This window comes from Pinus tabuliformis, chromosome 2_2 (assembly GCF_031772625.1).
Source record: "Pinus tabuliformis cultivar Carrire ecotype Pingquan chromosome 2_2, CPIR1, whole genome shotgun sequence".
NCBI classification, from domain to species: domain Eukaryota; kingdom Viridiplantae; phylum Streptophyta; class Pinopsida; order Pinales; family Pinaceae; genus Pinus; species Pinus tabuliformis.
The window spans coordinates 392,702,348-392,712,061 of record NC_142300.1 but is presented as its reverse complement, the minus strand read 5'-3'; the positions used below and the strand labels follow the sequence as shown (position 1 = coordinate 392,712,061).

The following is a 9,714-nucleotide window of genomic DNA, read 5'->3' as shown; positions in this document are numbered from 1 at the left end:
GAGTCAAGGATGAATGGTAATAAATATGGAACGGAGGATAAGAAATGAGAAAGAGTTGAATAGTTAACCCTAAAATTAATATTATGGAGAGAAGAAATTCTTATATTAAATTATTATTGGAAATTTATTAGTAATTGAAATTATTATTAATAATTATCATTATAGTTTATATCAAGGACAATTGAAGTTAATAATATTTTATTATTATAAGTATTAATTATTATCATTATTAGTAATAATTATGTTTAAGAGTAAGCCTAATGGTTAAGAGCATGTAATAGTTAATAGTACAACTTGAGTGGACCTAATGGTTAAGAGCATGTGTTTCCTCCTAAGAGGTCACGGGTTCAAAACCAGAGGTGGTAGAGTATGTATGCCTTCATAGACTTGGTTGTGACCTTAAAATTGGATACTAATAATAATAATAATTTATTACTGATAATGAAGTTAATTAATAATATAATAATTTTATTATTAACTTTATAGATTAATAATGATAATAATTAATAAAGTTGATAATAATAATTATTGATATTAGAATTGTTTATTAATATTGATAATAATGTTATAATAATAATAATTTATTACTGAAGTTAATTAATAATATAATAATTTTATTATTCACTTTATAGATTAATAATGATAATAATTAATAAAGTTGATAATAATAATTATTGATATTAGAATTGTTTATTAATATTGATAATAATGTTTTAATTATTAGGGTCTCGTAATGAAGTTAATTGATAATATAATAATTTTATTATTAACTTTATAGATTAATAATGATAATAATTAATAAAGTTGATAATAATAATTATTGATATTAGAATTGTTTATTAATATTGATAATAATGTTTTAATTATTAGGGTTTACAATTGATAATTGATAAAGTTAAGGTTTAATTATTAATAATGTATATTATTAATGATTAAATGGATATGCAATTTATGTTATCATTATGATTAAATTTATTATTAAATCTAAGAATAAAGTTAATAGTCATTGTTAATGAACTATTAACTTTAATCTTATAATAGGATATTAGTATTTTAGTATTATAGGGATGGATTGTTTTGGTTATTAGTTAGGGATTATTAAGGATGTTAAGGAAGGAAAATAGAAAGGTTATGTAGTGAAAAGCTTTGTTAGAGTATGAATGTGAGGGCGAGGGTAGGAGGGAGAGGATTAATAGGGAAAAAATGTAAGGGGAGGAGGGAAAGCGGTTTAGTCTCAGTTGTAAGTTTAAGCTATGGAGTCTTGAGTGAGTAAGCGAATCCAACTCCAGCTTACTTCCAAATCCCCATCTCTATTATGTGAGGATGTTTTATAATTTCAAGGGCTTCACAGATCTTTCGATTGTACAGATGCTTATCTTTAACAATTATCTTAGTGTCTTCAAGGAAAATATGGTGACATGTCTTTGATGAGTGCTCTACAAGTGTTGAAGACTGAGTTCTACCATTCTTGATGTCAATGTCATGTTCCTTGAGTCTTATTTGAAAGGATCTTCATGTCTCTCCAATGTAACATTGCCCACATGAACACATGACTTTATAAACACCCTTTTTTTGGAGGTGATCCGAACTATCTTTAACCAATCTCATCTTCTGTCTTATGGTTGACAAGGGTTTAAAATAGGTTTCAATATCTTTCTTTTTGAGAACCTTGGCTAGTTTATCTGTGACTCCTTGAATGTATGGTAAATAAGCCTTATTGTAAGTAGCTTGGGAGCTTGTTATCAAGGGTCTTACTCCATTTCTGGTTCTATCTCTTTTGATGGTCTTAATGATGTCCTTATTTTTATACCCAATGTTTACAAAGACCTTTCTTAAATACTCAATTTCTTCATCAACATTATTAGTGTCTGATATTGCTTGAAATTGCATCACCAGATTCGGTGAAAATGGTTATTTTGTCTATAAGTTAGACTTTGCCTTAGGTTTTTATGTGCTTATTAATTAAATTAAATGCGGTTACAAAATAATTATTTTTTGTTTACTAGGTTATGTGAGTTCTGAGATGATTGGCACACCTGGCTTGAATAGCCACGGCCCAAGGGCATCTAAGTCGTCAAAATCACCTGGGGATCACACCATCCCTTAGCATGGTTGGATTTTTTCCTAGTGAGTTTTTCACCTTTTCACCATGGAGTGCCTTAACATAACACCTTGTCACCATCTTCTCTACACCCATGGGAAAATGTGATTACAGAATCATTATTTTAATTTATATAGTAAAATGGATCTTAATATATATATATATATATATATATAACCAAATTATAATATAATCAATTGAATTTTATTATTTTTATTACTTTTAACTTTTTATTATTAATTGAACCAACATTTAAATGTTTATACTTCTTTATAGACACTACAACATCTCCCTTATATTGGGTTCTCTCTCTCTCTCTCTCTCTCTCTCTCTCTCTCTATATATATATATATATATATATATATAGAGAGAGAGAGAGAGAGAGAGAGAGATTAGCATTGGCGAGGCTGCATCATGGTCAGGTCCAAGAATAACACTCGAATAGGGCAGGGAATTGAACTAGTGACTTAACATCTAGGGAAAGTGAAAAAGGGAAAATGATGGGAGATGAAAAGAAAATGATGGAGGTTGTGGAGTTATAAGGAGGGTTTGAAACCTATTGTAGAATCCATCCTACCCACAAGACCATAAAGATTTGCTTGCTTAGTCTTGAAAAGTAGCAAAGCAATTTGTTTCTCTAAAATTGCATTAGATAGAGATAAAAGGTTTCTTCTCATTTATATTTGAAAAGTAGCACAACAATTTGTTTCTCTAAAATTATATTGGATAGACATAAAAAGTTTCTTCTCATTCATACTTTCCAAATAGTAATGCATTTAAAAATAAATAAAGAAGAAAGAAAAAACCCAAAAAAAAAACAACTATAATATTGTATTTTTATATAAAAAATAAACGTCCAAAAACATATACCAAGAAATCTAAAAGACAAATTCAATTTATAATGGAAAGCAACCATTTAAAATATTTATATTTATATAGGAAATACATAAAATACAATCTACATTATTTAAAAGGTGAAATAGGAAGCTTAAATTTCTTTCTTTCTTTTTCACAAGTGGGAAAATTTTTCATAACTTAGTTATCAAAAAAGCATTGAGGACAACCATAATTTTTCATAACTTAGTTGTCAAACCATCTCTGTGGCTAACCATGAATGTAGGTTGACTAATCACTGTTATTCAAGGAAAACCACGCCACCTAGAATAACCCGTTGGTGATCCGTAAGGGGGCACAGTTACTCCCACGAGATGTCTCTTGGTCTTAAGTCGTTAACCTATTTCCGTACATCTAAAAACGAACTCTTAACCAAACATAAACAATTTTAGAATATACACCAGACCCAATTTCCTTCTTAATAATGATATATGTTAAATAAATAAAATAATAAAATAATTATTAAATGAAAATAAATAAAATAAGATAAAAATAAACACATGAAAAACCAATTAATTATTATAAAATTTAATCACATCAGATCACGGTATGTCTTATAACACATCAATCCATTCATCGAATCATACTTTAAAATCTCTGTAAATATCTTATAGCATATCAACCTTCTCATCTCTTTCATAAAACAAAAAAAATAAATATAAATACCTGAGTGCACCTCAACCTTTTCATCATATCATTGTTTCAAATCTTCTAAGTATCTTAGATCACATCAACTAACTCGTCTCTTTCCAGGGAAAGAAAGACACTGATATAAATAAAAATGTTAATTAGAAAAACTAGCGATTAGAAGAAGAAACAAACAAAAATAAATAAATAATATTAAATAAACAAAAAGACAAAGAGAGTAGTTAAGTGAATAACATCACGTGGATAAGTAAATAAAATTAGAGAGGTGAGTCACTATGAGACTCAACTATCTTAAAATATAATATCTAAACGTTAAATTAATGTTTAATGGTCAACAAAGTTTGACACATTACTGACTTCTTAATTTCGTTCATAATGGCACTGATGTTACGTACAAATCCATTAGCAATCCACAAACCAGAGCCATGCCTAGAGCCGTGCAGCGCTATAAATTGCAGTTTTGTCCATTCCATTGCTCTCATGGATTTGGGTTCCACACTCCACAGTGCAGTGACTTTGGCTAGCTACAGCAAGGACCGGCGGTTTACATTTTCTTAATATTGGAATATCTCTCGCAACTGAAGGTAATTTGCTGGCTGATCTTTTTACATTATTATTTTTCTCGTTATGGTTTTTTCTTCACAACAGAGTTATATAAGAGAAAAAACTTCTCAGCTCGTTTCTTCATTGTAGTGAGCTCTGTATGCATGTTGTTTGTGTCTGATTTTGAGTGAGGCTGTGGGAAATAATGGTTCACAGGAGTTTGATTCAGTCGAGTAATGGAAAATCAGTAATATGGTCTTTGATTTTTAGATTTTGGTAAGTTATGTTGGATTTTTACACTCATTTTATTGAGAATCGATTATACTATCGGACTCATCATTATTCTGGAATCCACTTTAGAATCATTCCAAAAAAATAATAATAATAGTTTAGAAATTTACTAGTGTAACCAAAAACCTAACTAACTATATGTGTAATCTTTCCTTGCTTGATTTATAATTTTTTAATATTCCGCCCTGGTATTGAAGGTAGTGTCGTCTTTTTGTGGAATACTACCATCTCCTCCATATATTCTAATAGAGAAAACTGTGCAAAAAACTATTTAGGCATTGGAATACTACCATCTCCTCCATATATTCTAATAGAGAAAACTGTGCAAAAGTTTAAACTTCATAAAACTATTTAGGCATTGGACGAAACACTAGTGTCCATTACGATCACGACGATCTTGCTCTATGGAAACTTATACTTTTACGTGCCACACAACGTGTAAAGAAATATTTTAGAGTTCCTTACTTTTCCAGTTGCAAAGGCAAGGACTTTGAGCTTTCAATTTCAGCATCAGATCGAGTGGATAAGGACGTAAGCGATGGCCATCCTTATCTCGATCCAGAGCCCAACAGGCCCCGCATAATATGGATGCCGAGTATGAAGGTGGCGGGTCCAATTTTTCCTCTGTTCATTTTAGTGGGTACGTGTTGTTGATGGATCTCTCTTCATTTTGGTGGCCACTTGTTATTCGCGGGTCTCTCCACCACGTGTTCTTCTTACTTTTAGTGGCCACGTGTGGTTGGCAGCTCTTTTTCTATTTTACCATATTTTAGAGTTACAGAAGGCTCTTTTTAACCATAAGCTAGCTTTTCGGAAAAATGAGGTTAACAATATAACCAGCAGGACTATTTTTCACTTTGAAAAAAAGTAATAAGGCTAATGGGGTATGTTAATCACTTTAACATGGTTATGTAGTTATGTTAGTTAATTATCGTTGACTTAGTTTATTTTGGTGGTTATGTAGTTATGTTAGTTAATTATGGTTGACTATAGTTGATTTTAGTTGATTATGATTAAACATGTTGATTTTAACTAATTTTGGTTGACACTATTTAACCATAGTTCATGATAATGGGTTATGGTTGATTATGGTTGATCGTGGTTTACCTTGGATGGCCATGTCAGACCATGGTGGACATTGATGTTTTTGGTTCACTGCAGTTGACCATAGTTGACCATTTTAAACCATGATATGCACGGTTGACCATGGTTAGTCATGGTTAACCAAATTTGTCCATGGTCAACCATGTTTACACAGTTAACCATGGTAGACTTAGTTAGTTTTGGTTAACTTTTAGTTTTGTTGACTTTGGGAGAGAATGGCTTTGTTAGACTTTTACTTTTGTTGAATTTAGTCATTTTACACCTTAAAAAGGTGAAGGTATTAATCAATATATATTAACCACTTTTAATAATATTGTTCTGCTAGTTGAGGATGATAGTTATGGTTGACCATCTTTTACTATGTTGACTATGGTTGCTTGTGAATGGTTGTGTTAGACCATGATTTGACCATGCTGACCATGGTTGATAATGATCTTTATGATTTACTATATTTGACCATGGTGGACAATGATCTCTATGGTTGACTATGTTTGACCATGGATGAACATTTTAACTATGATATGCATAATTCACAAAAGTTGTCCATGGTCGACATGTTGACTATGGTTGACTATGGTTGCCCTAAAGGACTATGGTTGACTATGTTAACCATGTTGATTATTTTAACTATAGTCTGACCTAGTTGGCCATGGATGAGTAAGTTGACCATGGTTGATCAGTAAGATAAGGGTTGACCATAATGTAGATGGATGATCTAATGTCTAAAGTAAACTATGAATGATTATGTTTGACTATGCTTCCCATGGTTGACTTTGTTTAACCATGTTAACAACCACTTGGCTAATCATGGTGTCCATGATGACTTTGGTCGACCATGGTGGATTTTAGTTACCTTTGATTGATTTATAGTTTTGTTCACCATGGGAGAGCACGGCTTTGGTTGATTTTGGCCATTTTGCACTTTCAAAAAATTATGTTGTCGATCATTATATATCAACTACTTTTAGTAATGTGGGTGTGCTAGTTGACGACTAAAGTGTACAATGAGGATTTCCAGATCATTTTTTACCATGATTGACAATGGTCAACTTTGGTTGTATATGGTTTAGTTAGGGTTGACAATGTTTTATTTTAGTTAAAATATAGTTGTCAATGGGTGGCCATGGTTGGCCATGGGCAACTATGGTTTTGACCATGCATAACTATAATTATTTATGTAGACTATGGTTTACTATCATTCGTGATGTTGACTTTAGTTGTCCTTAGTTGATAATGTTTAACTATAATTGACGATGAAAGGTTAGGATTGTATATGGTTGACCATCTTTCACCTAATTAACCATGGTAAACTATGAGTTATCCATAGTTGACCATGCTTTGACCATGTAGACCATATTTGACCTTGGTGGACCATGATCTCTATCATTGACTATGGTTAACCATGCCTAACCAATTTTTTACCATGGTACTCAAGGATGACCATCGTTGGCAATGGTTGACCATGGTTGTCAATGACCATGTTGATTTAGGTTGACTATGTATGAGCATGTTAACCATGATAGCCATGGTTTAACCTGGTTGACCATGGTAGACCATGGTGTGGGCAATGATGGCTCATCATAATGACAATGGTTCACCATGGTTCACAATGTTGTCTAAGGTAATTATAGATGACCATGTTCAACCATGTTCCTAAAGGTTGATCATATTCGCCATGGTTGACTATAATTGACTATGGTTGACCATGTTTGATGATGTTGTCTTTCGTAGACCATGTTTGTCAATGTCTCAACATGTAGATTGTGCATGATCATGTTTGAAAATGTAGATTATGCATGACCATGTTTGACCATGTTTGTACATGGTTTCCTATGGCTACCCATGAAAGGCTACAATGACCTATGGTTGACATTGTTTGACCATGGGCAAGAATGTTTCCATGGTTGACTATTATTGATTCAATTTCCCATGGTTGATTGTTATTACCATGGTTAATTATGAATGACTACAATTGACTATGGGTGCCTTTGGTTGACTATGGTTGTCCATGGTTCACCATGATTGAACGCAATTTGAGAGTATGTTTATCACATTGTGATCTTAAGTTATGTGCATCACATATATTGTTTTGGTTGTCATGTGATATAGGGTTATGTTCATCACATGGAGGCATAGGGCAATGCTCATCACATTGTGACATTTGGATTTTTTCATCGCATTAGAACCTTCGGTTATGTTCAACTAATGTTTTTCACAATGTGTCATCAAGTATAGTACATCACATTGCAACATTGAACAATGTTCATCTCTTCGTTGCATTTTGATAATTGAGAAATGCTTGTTACATTTTGATAATCGAAAATTGTTTGTCACATTTTGACAATCAAGAATTGTTTGTCATGTTTTGACAATTAGGAAATGTTTGTTACGCGGTGACCATCAAGATATGTTTATCATATTGTGACAATTAGGATATGTTTGTCACATGATGTCTAGTGATGTTCATGACATGGTGACATTGGGAAATGTTCATCACATTGTGACATCGAGTAATGTTTTCCACCGTGTTGCAACAATTAAGAAATGGTCATCACATTGTGACATCAATAAATGTTTAGCACATTGCAAGGTCAATAAACGTGCATCACATTGTGATGTTGGAAAATGTTTGTCATACTATGACATTGGGCAATGTTTGTCACATTAAAATCTAGGATAATGTTCATCACATTGTGACATCAAGTATTGTTTGTCACACTTTGACGTTTAGGAAATGGTCATCATATTGTGACATCGATAAATGTTCATCATATTGCAAGGTCAAGAAATGTGCTTCATATTGTGATGTTGGGTAATGTTTGTCACATTGTGACATTGGGCAATGTTTGTCACATTGTGATGTAGGGCAATGTTCATTACATTGTGAAGCTGAGTAATGTTAGTTCCATTACAAAATTGGGTAATACTCATCACATTGCAACATTGGGTAATGTTCATCACATTATGACACCAAGTAATGTCTTTCACATTACAACATCAGGTAACTTTAATCATATTGTGACATTGGGTAATGTTCATTACATTGTGACATCTTATTTTGTTTTCAAAATTACAACATTAGGTTATGTCCATCACATTTCTAGTTTATGTTTAATACGTAGCAAAAAAAAAAGTTTTTGTCAATTTTTTTTAAAACATTTCTAACGAATTTTTTGACAAGTTTTTTTTAAACATTTCTAATGAAAACCTTTGATAAAAAAATAAGTACTTTAACTTAATGTAGTGTCATTTAAATTAAATATTTTATCTTCCTCACATAACTATATGCTTATATTAACTTAAATATAAGACAATAATGTGCTCCAGTGGTTTAAAAAAATGTAAAAACCAATATACATATGGTTAAATTGATATACACTTATTATAAAGCATTTGATATATGTTTTCAATAAGATTGTTGTGTATAAAAAAAAAAATTCTAATGAGAATTTTTGGAAAATCGATAATTTTGAAAGATCAATTATTACTATTTCACCAAATACAACTATTTCATAAAAGAGTAGATTTTAAGTGTGACTTTTTAGAGTTTTTTTAGATTTCTCGGTGAAATATGGTGAAAAAAATTGTGGCCAAATCTTGTTTGTGTTGTTTAAATTGGTTTTTTCACTGCATATATGGATTCAACACCCTCAAAAACCCCTAGGGCACTTCGATTGTGAATAGCTCACCTGTCAAACTTGTGATTTCAAGAAATCCTTGTCGGATTGTAAACAAATTAGATCGGAAAATAAACCGGAAAACTTTCTAAAAAGTCACACTTAAAGACTACTCTTTTCATAAATGCAACTGATTAGAGAAAATTTTAGCTTAAAAGTGGCCTCCCAAGGAAAAATTAAAAAAAAAAAAAAAATGCCATGTAGACTTTAATATTACTGTACTTTTATCTATGTTCCACAATATTTGTTAGCACGAGATTTAATAAAAAAATTAATATATTATTTCTATTTTTTTACTTCCATTGAAATCCTTAAATATATGGTACTTTTATTAAAATAGTTGTTCATATATATTTTATATTTAAATTTAACTGAACTTATATTTATATTTTTTATATTTAATTGTTTATATATATTTTATGATTAACTAAGTTTTTTGGTTTTTTTTAACAACAT

General features: G+C 31.0%; 1 protein-coding gene across 2 annotated transcripts in view; it reads left to right on the top strand.

Moving 5' to 3' along the window:
• Positions 1–4,034: 4,034 nt before the first annotated feature.
• LOC149192920 (ABC transporter G family member 39-like) overlaps positions 4,035–9,714 on the top strand; it is a 190,412-nt gene continuing 184,732 nt past the window's right edge. The window contains exon 1 of one of the 2 annotated variants that reach the window (XM_089404739.1): positions 4,035–4,227. The gene's annotated coding sequence lies outside the window, so the exon portion shown is untranslated. The remainder of the gene's footprint in view (positions 4,228–9,714) is intronic. The other variant, XM_089404736.1, reaches the window with a different exon arrangement.